The sequence below is a fragment of the Sphaeramia orbicularis genome, chromosome 2 (assembly GCF_902148855.1).
Source record: "Sphaeramia orbicularis chromosome 2, fSphaOr1.1, whole genome shotgun sequence".
NCBI lineage: Eukaryota > Metazoa > Chordata > Actinopteri > Kurtiformes > Apogonidae > Sphaeramia > Sphaeramia orbicularis.
Genome location: NC_043958.1, coordinates 10,269,414 through 10,286,669, shown reverse-complemented (window position 1 = coordinate 10,286,669; position 17,256 = coordinate 10,269,414). Strand labels below are relative to the sequence as shown.

Sequence of the window (17,256 nt, the reverse complement as noted above, 5' to 3'; positions counted from 1 at the left end):
AGGAATTCCTAGGGCCCTGATGTGGTCAACATCAGACAACCTCCTCCACATTTTCTACTTCCCATGTCCTAAATAGGTAAACATTCCTGTGGCCTAACCCCCTTCCACTTCAACCTGCGTGGAAAACATACCTTATAAACGAGGAGTCATTTAAGTTTAACCTCTGGCCTTATGTCTACACTGTACAGGCTCCCCAGAGGCATGCGGTAGGCCAGATATTTGGTGTTGATAATCTTTCCTGGAGATTTTATGGGAATGTTTGGAGGGGCAATTCCCTCCATGACTCTTTTTACCACAGTGGGCAGTCCCATGAGGTATCGCTGAAGAGGTCTGTGGGGCTGCTTTGGAAATCTTGGGCTAGTTTTGTGTCTGTTGAGATTATTTCTTGATAGAACTTTGACTTTAGTTAGTGCTTTGGTTTGCTCTTTTAACAGACTTTTGTTTTTAGTGTATTAATGTTTAATTAAGCGGTACCCAAGGTAAATCTCAAAAACTTTACTCGCAAACATGCCTGAAACTTATATCATGTAAGATATTGTGATAGCGACTATAGACTTGGTATTTTTTTAGTGACAGAAAACTAAATACAGCATTTTTATTGGCTGAAAAAATGTATCCTTGAACTGTGGGAAAGTATAAAACAGGATACTGGCTACTGTATGACATTTTATGGACAAAATGATTAATAATAACAACTTTAGATGTGTTTCCATCCTGATTTACAGTTTACGCATTTAATATTTCAGTGTCAAACATTAAAAATATGGCAAAAAATATTTTGTACACGTGGGAGAGGTGGAAAAGTTAATGTTAATGGGCAATGGAAACATATTTAGTCAATAATTACATGTGTGCACCAACACAGAGACTGCAATGTTCACTGACTTAACCAGAGACACAAACATTAATGGTAACACACACATAGCAAAACGTGCAAGGGCTTGACAAACCATAGAAATTTTGGTCGATTATGATTGATGTTTAAAATATCTAGGTCTATCTGCTCCTTCCTCAGCAGTTCAAGTCATATGTTATTGTATGAAAAACTACCTACAAATACATTTTAAACCATGATAATCATGGTGCTAAAGAACCATCTCGCAATATTCACATAACAGTAGTGGATAGAAACACAACAATTTGTTTTCTTTTGCAGAATTTCTGAAAAACTGGTTAAAATCAGCAATACATTACACATTACAATTCATTACATTACCTGCCTTAACGCAGCAGGTTAAGGCAAATATGGAGCTTGAAAGTAACTCCATGCAAAATTTCAAACAGTGAGGTTTTTAAGGACAGAGGTAAGCATTAACATCCAGCTTCTATCCAGTGAATCAGCTGTGGTGTTCTTATACATGTAAACTGAATGAGGCTCCCACACCTTCACACCCTGGACTGAACTTGCCCTGGGGAGGAATGTAAGCCTGGATTATCTCAAAACATGGAAGAGTAAGCCTCCCTTTTCGCCACTACAGACCAACAAGCAAATAGAAAGACTTCTGAATTTCATCCCTGTGGAGGAAGACATGAAGAAAACTCTGTGGGAAACTGACTATGTCTGTAACTTGATGAACTGCCTGGATGGGATTTGGTATTTTTGCTTTTATAAGCACACTAAAATAATTTGATTAATTATCAGTGACTGGAACCTCTCATGTTTCCATTGTTGTGCACATGACTTCCTTGTGGGATACCTGCAAAATCATTATATCATTACAGGCCACCGCTTCCATTATAACCTGATTTGATTATTTCATGTACTTCTCTTACTTGGCAGCTCTTGTACATTCCACAGGCTGCAGTGTCATACGCTTGAATGCCAAGAGACTTAATTGAGGTTAAGCATCTCGGTCAAGGGGCTCTGAGGGTCACACTGGTCCACGGGGGATTTACAGAGGGCCCCTTTGAGTCAATGACCAACCAGTTTACAGAAAACGTAAAATACAGGCAGGAGCAGGGTTCAGAGAGGTAACTGTGAATAGTATATATGGACCATGTTAGACTGGTGTACTGTACATCAAGAGGATGAAACAGAAGGCAAAGAAATGTGGATTAATATATCCATTTACCACAAATATATACATATGCATCCGCAGTGCTTCTTTGTTAAGTCTTTCATACAGGCATGTATTCCTTCCAGGAAATAGTCATAGCCTGGCACACAATAATTCATTATTTACATAATACATTACTATTTTCAAAACACATGTTGCACTCCAAAACAACTTCTTGCTACATTTACAGTAAAATAGACTGAAGAGGTGGCTCATGGGTCACGTTCCATGATTTTATCCTACATATTAATAACTAAATGACTGTGATAGAGGGGGTTCTGGAAATATTTATACGTAAGAAGTGTGGGCTCTGTCGGTGACTGGACTGAAGATGTAGATGAATGAGGAGATGGAGTTCACCAAAACGATCCCCAATAACCACAGTTCAATATGGGAAAGATTAAAATGGTAATAAAAAAAAAAAAAGACCGCAGTGACATTACGAGAAGATCTACGGCACAGTGTAGACAAATACAAGAAGGAACGTATCTAACATAAAATTATACATGAATGAAACAGCTCAAAAAGAGTCAAAGTCACAGCAGTGAATGGCTTAGAGGTGGCACACATCTACACACCTAACATTCCTTTGGTATTGTCTCTCTGATGAGATGTATTGGACCAAACAACCTTTTCCACAACCTCCACTACTGTGTTTACTTGAGGATAAATCTCTTCTACCATCGGGGTTTGTAAAGCAGAGTTTGGTTTGGCAGTAGCCTCTTTTTTCTACAGCAGCAGCCACATTTATTCTGCATAATTGGAAGTGCTCACATACTGAACAGTACACTAGACCACAGAGAACAGAGAGGCCTAAACTTGTGACAGAGACAGCGCCTTTCAAGGGTTTTTAAGCAGCGTCAATAGAACAACATAACGTACCCACGCTTGAAAACCCTCAGCCTTCAGTCCACATCAAAGTTTTTGCACATACGGACTACAGACAGACGACGAACTGATGACAATACCCTGCGGTGAGGGCTGAGGGTAAAAATGACCCAGCAAGAAATAAAAGAAGGTAAAATAGTTTAAGAAATGTTGCGATTGCTGTGTTTTTGTCTCGCTGCTTTTCATTATTTAGGTAGATATCTGCTGCTTTTAGTTTGTTCTTTATAATTGTGCTGTAAATTTATGTACAATGTTTAATTATCAAAATGACAATTACAAATACCAACCGAAAAGACATATATTGTATCTAGAGCTAAAGATCTAGCTCATGACCCTGAGGTCATATATGTATTCATGTATTGTGTGTTGCTCCTGTTGTTTATTTGTTTTTTTTATCTGTCTTGTTATGGTTTCTGCCTTCCTCCCACATTGGCCTGCAGAGGGCCTGAGGTGTATCTAAGCGTGTGCATGTTTTGGAGTGCATGTGTGAGTGTGCGTGTTTGTGCAGATGTGCGTGCGTCTAAGTTCAGGCGGCTTTCTCTGATTGCCCAACCTTCTCTGACTGCCCGACCCGGAACAACGCATGGTCTGCTGACTGGTCGAGAGAGACTGAGCCGATCTATAAAGGAGTGATATTTTGCTTTTTTTTAAATGGAATCATGCATTTCAAATCCTTTCCCTTGGTCTACATAAGCTGTAAATGCTATGCTTGGGTCGGAATTCTTCATTAATTCAACTCCACAGGTCCATCTTCAACAACATTTCTGAGTAATGACACCAGAAAGGTCGTTTTGAGCGCTGGCCCTTTAAATGCAAATGAGCCACTTCACGCCCCGCCCCCTCCAGGTTGTTGACCATGATTCTTTGTCCCGTTCAGCCACTTGTGTTCATTAATACAACCAACAACTGAGCATTTTAGGTAATCAGCTCGAAGTTTGGACATATTTTCAGTTTTTACTACAACTGCTACTGCTGACAAACAATTATGTTGTACTCGGAGAAATGTTTGTCAGAAGTCTTGACCTTATATGTGCAAATGTTGTGACATAACTAGTTATAGACATAACAAATTAAGAAGAAATTGAAACAGGTTGTAGAAATCCACTCGATTTTTGCCAAAAAAAAAAGATAAGATAGTTTTGCAGCACCTGGAGGGTTCAAATTCAAACTTTATGAACTATCAACATCCCCAAATATACAAATAAATGAACCAAAGACTAATAAAAGTGGGTTTACCAAAATATGACCCCTTTAAAAGGAACAAGATGACATCTCCCAGCCAGCTGCCAACCAACATCACACTAGTTCGCCATTTTTGATGTGTAATTCATTTGTGAGAGGGAGAGTTTCTGTTGTCTGCATTTGTAAATACTGTAAATAGTTTGTATATATTCATAGCAGCACCAGGTAAGGGTGAAAAGCCTATTTTTTTTTTTTTGTCAACTTGTCTCCTGTTTATAATTTAGGTGTCCAGGTTAGACCTGTGTATTATAGTTCCTTTATTTTGTTTGATAGGGAAGTTTTGGGTTGTTCAGTTTTTTTTTTTTTTTTTTTAATTATTTTGGCAATGTTAACCCTGAAGAGAATAAATTGCTGCTTATTTTTGGTTTAAAAAAGTCTTGTCACGGTCTTCTTTGGGAGTGAGATTCAAGTGTGAGTCACTTTTATGTTATGCCTTTTTGTAACCCTAGTCTAGGTCATAACATCTATTATATCTGATATACAACTCAGTAAGCACAGCAAGTTGAACAAGTAAGTCAAGATGATAGATACCTTCAGGGGCATGAAGATCATGAGGTATGTTATCTGTTTGCATTTTTCCTGGTTCAGGTCAGTGTATCTTTTGGTAATTGGATTTTCTTCTCAGAAACAAAGGAAGAGCTAGCTGTTGTTTTAAAATAGAAGAATTAACATTGAATTTCAAGGCTTCTTCCGGTTCATGCAAAATCTGGACATCGTAGACATGCTCCCTCACAAATGTACTCAAACTCCAGATTTCGTACAAACTGGAATATTCATACAAACCCTTTGTGACCTTGGCATTAGTGCTCTTTCCTTGAAAATGACAACATCCGGTTTCAGAAAATAAAAAAAAAAGAACAGGCATTTTTGATCTGTTTTTCCATTCCTACCAGGTAGTAACTTTCTTTTTACCTTCTCCAAGTGTAACGGCGGAGGTTATGTTTTCATTGGGGTTTGTCTGTCTGTCTGTCTGTTAGCAAGATAACTCAAAAAGTTATGGACAGATCTTCATGAAATTTTCAGGAAATGTTGATACTGGCACAGGGAACAAATGATTAAATTTTGGTGGTGGTGGGGGGGCTGATCTACCTTGGCAGAGGTGCTTTTCTAGTTTGTTATTAGAAAGAGAAAACAAAAATCAATCCATTTATAAAATTTGGTTTATCTGTTTTGACACTGAAAAAGAAAAACGCCTTGAAATTCAATTTTAATTCTTCTATTTTAAAACGAAAATCAATTAACCACTAGTTTTTCTTTTCTTTCTGAAAAGAAAATCCAATTACCAAAAGATACACTGACCGACTTCATCTCAATTTTATTGTGTATTATTCTATGCTAAACTTCCACACTAAGTGCATTTATCACTAAAATAATCTTTAAACAAGCTAATTTGGCTGCAATATTAATAACAGCAGGCTATGATGGCAGATAACATCTTTGAACACATGTTTCAGATACAGTATTATTTCCATAATGGAAGGATGACACAAAGCAATAACTTCTCAGATACAGAACTTAAGCCCACCCAGCCTCCTGCAGGTTTATGATCTAATTTGTACTGAGCCATACTTTATAAACACATCATAGCATCCATCAGGTTGTTCCCTTTTCCAGTGACACGACAAGGATCCTGGTAAATGCTGTGAGAAAACTGAGCTGGTAATACTGTAAAGATTATTTCCAGGTTGCTCTACAGTTATTTTGCTTAAGCCTCCTGCCAGCAACTCATCAAACGGGGCAGATGTCTCAGTGTGGGCCAAAGCCCCGCCACACGGTGATGACAAAAAGCAGCATCTGCCAAATCCAAGTAGCTGCCTCAGCACTGTGGTTAGATCACAAGAAGGGGCTGGAAACATGCGTGGTCAACTTTGGCAGGCAATACAAAGTCCCCATGCAGCTAAATTGGGACCACAAATAAAACACACGTGCTGTAACAATAATGACTTCATCCTATAGACGCGAGGAGAAATGAACTGTTCTATATGTATGTTAAACAAGTGACTCAGAGTACATATGCTGGGTGTAGACAATATATAGAACGTGTAAAAAAAAAAAAAAAAAAAAAGAACTTCATTGCTCTGATTTTTTTCACAAATAACAGAAACCACACAGCAGGAAATTACAAAACATGCTTTTAAGTCCATTTTACAACTCTGCATGAGTAGTTATACCATTTCCAACTTCACCTAAATGTTGACTATGTCCTGATGAAGTGCAACACATAGTATTAAACAGGCAAACAAACTATTCTCATTCATCTACAACATCACCTCTTATTTATATTTGACTGAAATTTGTCATGTGTAAGTTGAGCTCAGAGACATTGTTCAGTGATCATTTGGAGGGACCTGAAGAAAAGGTTGTTTAAAAATGACTAATCATGTAAAATTTGCATGGTAGATTGACCGAAAACATACTGTTAAAATATAGGGATGTATCAGATTTGTCCAGTAACAGAGGGGTGTTCTGGTTGTAGTGCATGCTTGATAATCAGCGACTATTGTTCTTTATCAGGAAATGACAAATACTCAATACAAATAACCAAAATTGGAAATAGTAAAAGGGGTATCATTAGATGTGTGCAGTTGTAAATTGTAACAGGGCTTATATTTTGGTACCAGACGTGACTGACACATCCATGCTTTGTTATAGTGCATCTTGATATATATATCTATATCTATATCTATATCTATATCTATATATATATATATATATATATATATATATATATATATATATATATATATATATATATATATATATATATATATATATATTTTTTTTTTTTACCTTCCTTTACTTAATTACTAAAAAAACTTCTCTGTGTATGGTACCATAGGGTAAGTATGGCAGGATTGTCCTTTTTACTATCTGCATGCTATCAGTACGTAATGTAACATAAAATCTGCAGCTACACCCTGAAAATTACAGGTTTTGACAGACACATCTCTTTTTATGTGCTATTTTCTTTAGTGTTTAGTTATTCTAATGCCATGATGTGCACATTAATTTCTACTAATTTACACTCACATGCAAATGCACAGTTGTGGCATCCTGCACTTAGCACCACCCAAGAACCAGCCTAACAACTGCGATAACTTTTACTCTTATTCCATAGCAATAGTTGAGGGTACTATCTATGGCACTGGCCCAATGCTAACTAAGTGTGAAGGGTTTTTTTTCTATGCTAGACTGTTGTAATTGCAGAGGTGCTCTGGTGTTTGCGCACTTACTAACCTTTAAACAAACCAGTGTCAGTTTACTTATCATGCTAGGTACTCTTCAGCTTCTAAAAGGTCCTTTAAAGTTATCTGTGTCAAAGCAATGCAAACAGAGTTATCTCAGCTTCGGGGTCTAAACACACAAGGCAGTATTACAGGTTTTGGTAAGAAATTTAGTGAGTATAACTACAGAAGACTGAGTGCTGAGTGACATTATGGAGAACTGCTCTGGTGATCAGAATTAAAACCTTGAATGTTTGGGTATCTCCATTTTTGTTGTATTTATTTCCAACTTTACACATGCCAATACTTGAGACGTTTCTGCAGGTCTCTAACAAATCTCTAAAAATATGAACATTACATTAATATTAGAATGTGTAACATCTACAGGGATTTTATTATACAAATTCTGATTAAATTTTTTTTAGTGTCTAATCACCAGGAAATAAGAGTCAATGACAATAAGCTTTTATATTTACAGAAGGGGCAGGTCTGCTTTAATGGAGTCTACAGGATCTTTTGTACTTGTTTGTTTTTATTACTGGGAGCATCCATTATTAAGGTATGTTCCCTCACTTGCCATATCTGAGTGTGGACTAGAGTTAATATTCCTCAACTAAAAGCCCTGAATGGACAAAACAAACACTGGCTTTAACGAGAAACGTCTGCTTTTTAGTGGATGAGAGTTGAAGGAAGATCTGTGAAATCTATGACTTCATGGCTAGATGGCATTTAAGGATATACAATGAACCTTTAACCTCAGCTTCAACTGTTGACCGTTGATTATGGTACAGGAAAACTACAAAACCAACTCAACATGGAATCATATGACCAGAATTTGTTGGAACATACTCACTAATATGTCGCGATGTGGTTGGCTAACAGGTCTCCAACTTCTAGAAGCAATAATTGAAGTGTTTCTTTTATCATCACTTTCATTTAATGTGGGTAAGTGCAAGTTCAACAAGATCAGGTTCAAGAAGGGTGCATTGAGTGCTTGAAAAATACTAATTAAAATCTCAATTGATGTAAAAAGTCACCAGTAAACTCCTGCAAAGTCACCAAAACAAATGTGGGCGTCAGATATTTACAAGCCACAAGTAAGCAAATCTCAGGTCTTAACCTTCAAGTTTCAGGTTAGTACCAAGTTTCTGTGGTGAAAATCAAGCAAAGCAGGTCAAGTCATTGGTTTGGTAAAGCCAATGATGAGTCAGATGACATGAACGTCAATTGATTTATTGTACATGACAAGTTATAAATTCCAAGCTTCCCAAATGAACGACAATGGCAAGTGGCCAAAGAGTCCCACCCCTTCCAGTTGTACCCCATAGGGCCGTATTTTGGGGGGGGAAAAAAACAAAACAAAAAACAACTTACTTTTTGGTCTTGTCTGAATTCTGCATCTTTTGCACATACGACACATGCCAATTTTAAAGATAATTTTTTAAGTCAAGAAAACATCTTTTGTGTGGAATCTGTGAAAATACATGAACATAAAGAATACTCACTCGAGGTAGGGTCATTGTAATTGCCTCTCCACAGTCTGTTCAGGGTTGTTTCAACATGACAAGACTGTACCTGATTTTCACCTCTTTTAATATGTCTTCACTTCACTATTGAAGATTATGGTAAAATGCTCCAAGACTGGGTCTGATGTACAGTGTATCACATCCAATGACAGATGCAGCTCATTGAGCTGAACGCACTAGTGTCCTTACCATCTTTGCAAAAAAACTGTGACTTTTTTGGCTCATAAAATTATCTTTTAAATTGGCAAACATAATATGTGTAAATGGTGACAAATTAATTCAGGGTTGAATAATTATTTGTCTCTTGCCACTGTTCATGCTTTCTCTGAAGTTAAGTCCCATGAGGCCCAGCAAAGTGTCGCTTCTTTTGATTGGAAGATGTTTTATGATGATTGACACACTGCATTAGATATAAGTACATTTTAAAATCAAACACGAATTCTCGATGTGTTTCTGAGGAGGATGACTTGTCAAGTCAATCAGGTGAAGCTAAGTTTTTTGAAACCCAGTTTTTAACCTTTTAGCTGTTTTTTTGTGTTGTCATTTGAGCACAGAACTCACTGTGACTCACAAACACTATAACTATATTATTAAATGGATTTAAAACAAGAATTATGTGCTTTTTTTTCTAGTCACCCACCTGTAACTGGACTGACACAGGTCTCATCCCACTGCAAACGCAAAGAAAACTTCTATAAAGAAATTAAAGTGCTCTCATTTTTAATGTGAACTGAAACAAGAACTAGATCAGCTTACAGTCTGCTTTATTCAAGCTCTGTGTTTTCAGACTGTATCACATTACATACATACTATACACTCATAGAAGGAGATGGAGGTATTCTATGCTCAAATACAGTTAATATGTTAAAATTGTACCCAGAAGTTGGTATTAACTTCAGCAGTTCATACAGATGAATTCTTTAATTGCGGTGAAACTAATGCAGTAGATAAATAAATGTATCTAAATAGGGAAAAGTGCAGAGTTCAGCAGATTCTTGATTTATTTCATTATTATATTACAGTATGATGTGACCAGCGTACATCCAAAAACCTGGATGTAAATGTTACTAATGCATTGATTCAACATAATATTCCAGAATTTTAATAAACACCACTTCTACTTAACGAAGTGCAGAAATTCCCACATGTATTCATGCATATCTTCAGATATAAACACTCACCGTTGGTAACTTGGCCCTGTTTTCTTTGTAGTAGTCACACGGACCAGTCAGTACAGAAGGACTTTATCCTGGAGAACAATAAAAAAAAACAAATACACTCAGGTAGGTTTGAAACCACAGCTGAGTGTGTGATAAGAGTACACATATAGTGAATAATCATGTAATTCAGCTCTGTCCTGAGGGCGGGCCCAAACAAGTTATTGGTGGATAATGAAGGCACGACAGGTGAAGCAGATAAAGTGGGAGGAGCTAATGAGAGGTAGGAGGATGGGTGAAAAAGCCTAGCTCATCATGACTGTTCAAGTTTTTGGGAACTGGACTGACATGAGGGTGCATGTATTATTCAATAACATGAGAGACACAAATACAGCAGGTACTAACTCACATATCCCTGCTTGTTGAACTAGTTGAAGTTGAATTTACCGTCACCATTGGATTGAACAGTTATGAGGATTGTTGGTGTTTATACCCAAACCAAAGAAGATGAACTTACACCATGGTGTGAGTCTTCAGTGTAATCCTGTAGGTGTTTTTCCCCTACAGTATTTATTTGTCATTTTTGGGCCTTTTCAGTTCACACCACAAACCTTTTTTTTTCTCTTTATTTTTTTTCCATAATATTTTTTATTGGTATTCAAGTTGTATAATGAAAGGCAAACAAAGTAAATAATAATATACATAAAGAACATGAATCAAAACAACACAAACACCCATGCACACACCCATTCACACCAGGTAGACTTGCACCAAATGACACATATATAAATAACATACACAAAAATATATTCTTATAAACATGTATACATATACGAAACAATAAAATTAAAATACAGCTGTCATAATAAAAAAAAAAAAAAAAAAAAACAGTAATAATTTGGATGTCATGCCCCTTTTTCCAGATACTACAATGTTCATTTACAGTTCCCATAATAGTACAACTTCTTTCATTTTTCCTTTGGAAATATAAGAATATAAGCTCGTCTTTCCAGTCTGATGCACTCTGATAGTTCTTCTATCCATTGTTTTATAGAAGGTGCTTCCATGCTCCTTCAGTTCAAGGCAATAGCTCTCCTGGCATGCAACAGTCCAAAGTTCAACACTTTAGTTTGTTTCTTATTATGTGTAAAATCCTCGGGATATATTTCCAGTATACATATATATAGAGAGCCCTGAAGCTCTGGAATGATCAGTCTGAGGAAATCAGGATGTCTATTTTTAGGTCTCAGAGCTTACATTTAGTGGAAAGCATATCCTGGCTTTATCTAAACCGCTTGTTCACCTTGTTATTTATTTGTTTATTGTTATCTTTTATTCACATTAAGGTGAAGATGCACCAAATCGACTGCTAATCGTCACCATAAAAGGTAGCCCAACTGATCAGTCAACTACCGTCTCACCGACATGGTCAAAAAAGCGCAAAGAACACACCAAATCGACTACTGACTTGAGCATACGTTCTGCGCTTGTGCAAGACGTACTGCCTCCATAACAGCAGCCAGCGTTAATCTGTATTGTGGCCCAAAAAAATGAAAAACCGTAAATGACGGAACATCTCTCTCGACCAAAACACAGAGCTCTCTGTGGTCAGTCACTGTTGTCAGCAGAGAATGTTGAGTAGTCAAGAAGGGTTGTTGAACGGATGACCAGTGGTAAGAAGATGCTGGTGTTGTCAGCTCTCGGCTTCTTCTTGTGGAAGAAGAAAGATTCCGGTCTTCTTGTTCACTGGGCTTCCAAGGGCTATTTCTTTATTTCTTTATTTAAGGATCCCCATTAGTCTCTACCAAAGTAGAAACTATTCTTCCTGGGGTAAGTATTAAAATTTTTACATTTACAAAGCACGTAGACAGAGAGAGAGAAAAAACATATTTACATTAATTTAACATTGTTTCATTATTACTATCCCTCCACCAATCACATTGGTCAGACTGAACAACTGGGTAATGGCCGATTACACGTGTTGAATTGGCTGAAAAGAATGGCGATGGCTTTAACACGGAACACACCCAACAGAATCATGTCACCAACCTTGCCAGACTGCCCAACGACGTCCAACTGCCAAAAATCAGGTTGGTGTGTTTTCACCTTTAGACTTAAGACTAGGATTTGTACACACCACACACTACATTTTATCTGTGAGTGTAACAAGTGATGGAAACATACTGGGTCTCATCAGGTGTCGCGTTCAGATCACATTCAGAAATTGACCTGGAAGATGTTAATTATCTGTACAGTGTCATCTTTAACCTTCAGGTCCTTCCACTTTCAATGATTTTCCAGCAATCTACCTCTGTGAAGTCTTTTGTCCTGCTGAGGTGGGCCTCTATCTCATCCTTAGGTGAAATGAATGTGGAATTTCCCATGTATAGTGACATCCATCCTCCCTTCACTAACATGGAATCTGCCTGAACAATGAGAAGACAAACAGCCCCAAACCATGCAAGGTGACATGGGTGAGCCACCGAGAGACATGGGAAATTCTGGCAGTTTAAATACACCTCCACACGTGTCAGTGTTTTGATAGATAGTGAGTGGGCATGTTTGTGTGTGTGTGTGTGTGTGTGTGTGTGTGTGGCAGCGCAGCTCATGTTGCCTGAAATGACTCATCACTTCTTCTTCGCTTATCATCACAACATCTAGGGAATCCAGAGCAATAAAAATATATATATATATATGGGAGATGATAAATCCTGCCAGTGCATCTACAATACAACGCCATATGTTCATAAAGATAATTACTACCTTAAGAACGCTGACTTTGTGCCATACTGAGTTCTTCATACCAGGTGTCACAATTTTCTTCACGTGAAAAGTTGTCTGGCAACTAAACTAAGCAGATCAGGAAATGAATGATGAAAGTTGTGCACAGTCTCTTAAAATATGAAAATAAATAAAACAATCTGGTTTCTCTGCTGTTTTTTTTTTTTAGTTTGTCACTTACTATATCAAACACAACATTAGCTGGAATATCTTATAAAGACAAAGTTACATGATTTCTGAAATGAGATTATGTTTCTAATGAACAGCATGTAAAAAAAGATTATTTTTATGACATTTACTAGAAACAAAGCTTTTTAACTTACTTCCTTTCGGGCCGTGAAAGCAAACTCCAACAAGTCTAGTCTTCCAAGGTCGCCTTTTCATGCCATTACACTACATGTGATTGTATTTGTGAGACTAGAAAGCCCTGTCAGGTGGGCGTGGGGTTTTGTCGGCTGAACACACGGAAGTCATGCGATCACAAAGCAACAAGAAACAAGAGACTGTTGAGGCTGAGCAGAGCAAACTTCGGATAATGCTGCTTTATATTTTCCCCCTGACTTGTTTTCTGAAATAAATCCATTTGTATAAGTTGAACACGTGTGAATGGGATCAAAATGTGAGAATGCTTGGACTAGAGGAAATTCTGGATGGCTTTTCATGGACAATGACTCAGGACTTTCCAGTTTCCAAAGTGATGATGTATATTTCAAAAGGTGCAGGGCAATGACATATTAGATTATTTCACTATATTACATGATATGATCAGCACAGATCAAGAAATCTAGGTGCAAACATTACTAATGTTATTGAATCCACACAATGTTTCAAGTGTTTATATAAACTTTTAATATTCCCTACTTTAATATAATTTTATAGTGAAAAAGTGCAGATATTCCTCTGTATGTGCATGCATTTTAACAAGTTTAAATATGCTTGTACTCACCAATGGCAACCTCAGACTGTTATATGTCATATTTTTTCTTGTACACAACGCAATCCATGGTATACATGTTCTAGGAAAGTCTTTTTACCCCCTTGCTGTTTGTTTGAGGCTCTACTCACATGCACACACAAAACAGCAGTATCTACAAAGAGTAGGATGTGACAAGCCTCAAGATCTACAGTATGCAAAAGATAGTTTGAGGGTTTCCCCTATTCAGCAAATTCTCAGTTCTGCTGCAAAAAAAAAAAAAAACATAAAAAAAAAAAAAATAACACTGACTTTGAAGTAACATGATGTGCTAAATTTTGTCACAAGTTGTTAGCTTCAACCTCCTCCCTCCCTCCTCTCTCTGCCTACGCTACTGAAGCAAACGATCTGGAATCCATATAGAATGGAAAAGAAACATTGTAGAACCAAGTGCATACTGTAGCGGAGTTTTCAGAGCGTCAGAGAACCGTACCCATGCTGGTTCCTGCACCTAATCTTGAACCAGCCGACGTGTTCACACTGAGAGTGTTCGGGAACTGAAAATTTGGTACATAAAACACATCTTTTGGGAGTTCTGTGCCATCTTTATTGTCGCTCGTACATTCACTTGCAGACAGGTGGTTTTTCGAGTAGAAGTACAAAATTTCACAGTTAACGTCTGCCATGAGCTGCCAATTATTCCCATGACAATAAGCCTGGTGGTCATGTGACTATATGATACACTATAGAAGTATACTGCATAAATAGCACATATGATTGCAGTGTGTAGTGACCAGTGTGTGATCCTGAACACTGTTGATATTCCTGAGGTCAATAACCAATAAATCACTAACATTTATTACATTTTGGCCCAACTTCTTGCAGTTTTTCTTAATAAATCAAGTAATTTAGCAGATGAACACTTTCTTTGTGAGGCTCTTCCAACTAGCAGTATTATTAAGTAATAAATCATGATAAAATAGATGATGGTTATTTTTTGGCACAACTTTAAAAACACACACACACACAAAAAAAAAATCCATGGTGATCCAAGCACCAGCTGCTGAGATATTACAGCTGGCTCACCAACACTCCTATCCCTTCTGCTAAAATGTTTGGTTTCCATTTCGCCTCTAAATATACCGTTTTACATTTCCACACACATGCATGGATTCTCTACACATATTAATGTTTGCACCCACTGTTGGTAACCTCAAGCTGTTTTATCTGTCGTGGTTAGACAAATCAGTTAGCACAGGACGAGCTTCTACATGACAGATCAAATTCTAAGTTGAAGGGGGATGGGAAGTGAGCATGTGCATAGATACTGAAGAGCTAAATTAGTAACCCATGTTTTTTGATTATTCAAGATATTTAACCAATAGTATGCCAAAGATACTTGGATGTACAGTTGTGGAAAAAATTGTTAGCCCATCAAAAGTCATCAAATACAATGGTTATGCAATCACGTACTAACTCCTGTGTGTATCATGTGACTAAAACAGACAGAAAAGAAAACATGGAATGCCTAAAAGCACTGTTTTTGTCAGGACAATGCCATCGATATTTATGTAAGAAATGAAGTGATTTTGGTTATTATCAAGAAAACCATGGAAAATGGATAGATATCAGCTCTGAAATTAAACTCTTATGAGCTATTTTTGTTGTTATCATTATATTTGTCCAAACAAATGTACCTTTAGTTGTACCAGGCATTAAAATGAACAAGCAAAAGGAGAAAACACAGGTGGTCTAATAATTTTTTTGGTGACCGTAAATAACATTGTCTATGACACACCTGAATGATACAGTCTATAACATTCAGCAATGCATTATGTTCATCATCTTCTTTTGTCTAATGACAGATTAAATGTAGGTTTAAAGTACATTACCCCTGCTGAAGTTAAATATAGATGAACTGCTTAGGAAATGCATATAAATACAACATCTGTATGCAGTCTAGGGGAGAAGCGATGGCAAGTATAAGTACATACAACCTCTATGCTACTATTTGATAAGACGCATTTTTATACAAATTATAGGTTAATATGTGGCCTAAAGTTATAATGAGCTCATCTTTTTCCTACCACCAGGTAGCAACCAACATGATAAATCTCATTTGTATAAAAAGATTTTACTGTAAATATCTGAAAACAGAGCCAGTTGTTTCCCATTGTTAGGACCCATAGGTGGGTCTATGTGTCAGTTTGTGGGTGTGTCTTGTTATGTGTGCATGAGCGGGTAATATATTGCAGGTGCGGATCCAGATCCTATGCACAGATTGGACCAGCCAGCCGGAGGAGGGACTATAAAGATGACGAAGCTGGGCCGGTTTATCGTCCCTGTTCCTCTACTCCCAACCCTGTCTTCACTCTGCCTTTGTTCCTGATTGCAGCAGTAGGGGTGGGCTGCCGATTTCTTTCGCCTTGTTTTCTCATGTTTAAGTAAGAAAGGAGGTCAGACTTTGTATTTTGGTTTCTTTTCTTTTGTAGGTCAGCCTCGCTTCCTGGGTTAGTGAAGTTATGTTTGTTATTTTGGCCTGGGCCCACCCCGAAGACCAAGCTGCTGTTTTGTTGAGTTTACATTACCTGTGTTCATATAGTTTGTAAATAAACCACTTATTTATTAAAATGCCCAACCTGTGTCCTGAGGTTTTCTCTGTGGTTTGGGAGTGAGGAAAGGTGTCCACTAATTCATGCCATGCCCTTGGGTCCCCTAGCTGGGGTGTAACACCCATGTGCCATGTGACTGTGGTAAAATAGGTGATGTAACACACATTACATATGACTTATGAAAGGGTTATGAAAGGGTTATGAAAGGTCTAGGGTGTGATTCTGAGCACAGGTAATGGTGTTAATAACTGTTAAATTACTGAGCATTATTACATTTACTGCGTTTTTATCGCTCAATGGTTCAAAGGCCCAAAAACTCACACACACAAGTTAGACTGAAAAGGACTTACAGAGCAAAAAACAACTGTTTTATGATAACTTACAACTTAACCCGCTCACCTGAGGACATGCATTAATATTTAAGAGGAATAATAACACATTTTTAGGCTTTTAAAGTAAGAATTGAGGGGTTTATGCACTAAAAACGCTAACCTTCATTTTTCTCTATGAGGCAAACAACATTCCACCGTCTGTCTTTATTAAGACATTAGGCAGTGTGGCTTCTTCTCTGTCATTCCAGTATTGTGGCATGTTGATGATCCCCTTACAGCTTTATAATCTCAACACACACAGGCTGCCTGTGCACATGTAAACACACGTTTGGGACATTTCGGCTTGTCTGCAGTTTGTGTTTCCAGCTCTTTAACCTGCTACCTTTGTATTCTTTTAGTACACGTAAGGTGCTCTGATGCTGGATTTGTGGTTCTATTGGCAGGACATGAAGTTCCCATTAGTCCTTGAAAACATATAAATCAGGTTGTGTGATGAAAAGTGTCAGAGGTCGACCTGCCTGTCA

The 17,256-nt window shown here is 37.4% G+C and overlaps 1 protein-coding gene across 2 annotated transcripts in view; it reads right to left on the bottom strand.

Moving 5' to 3' along the window:
- The window catches only part of LOC115433711 (sodium- and chloride-dependent GABA transporter 2-like), a 46,795-nt gene extending 33,513 nt beyond the window's left edge, over positions 1–13,282 (bottom strand). The window contains exons 1-3 of one of the 2 annotated variants that reach the window (XM_030155199.1): positions 13,199–13,279; positions 10,119–10,186; positions 9,578–9,608 (exon numbers count right to left, since the gene is read on the bottom strand). The gene's annotated coding sequence lies outside the window, so the exon portion shown is untranslated. Of the gene's footprint in view, positions 1–9,577; positions 9,609–10,118; positions 10,187–13,198 lie in introns of both variants that reach the window. The other variant, XM_030155191.1, reaches the window with a different exon arrangement.
- Positions 13,283–17,256: the final 3,974 nt, after the last annotated feature.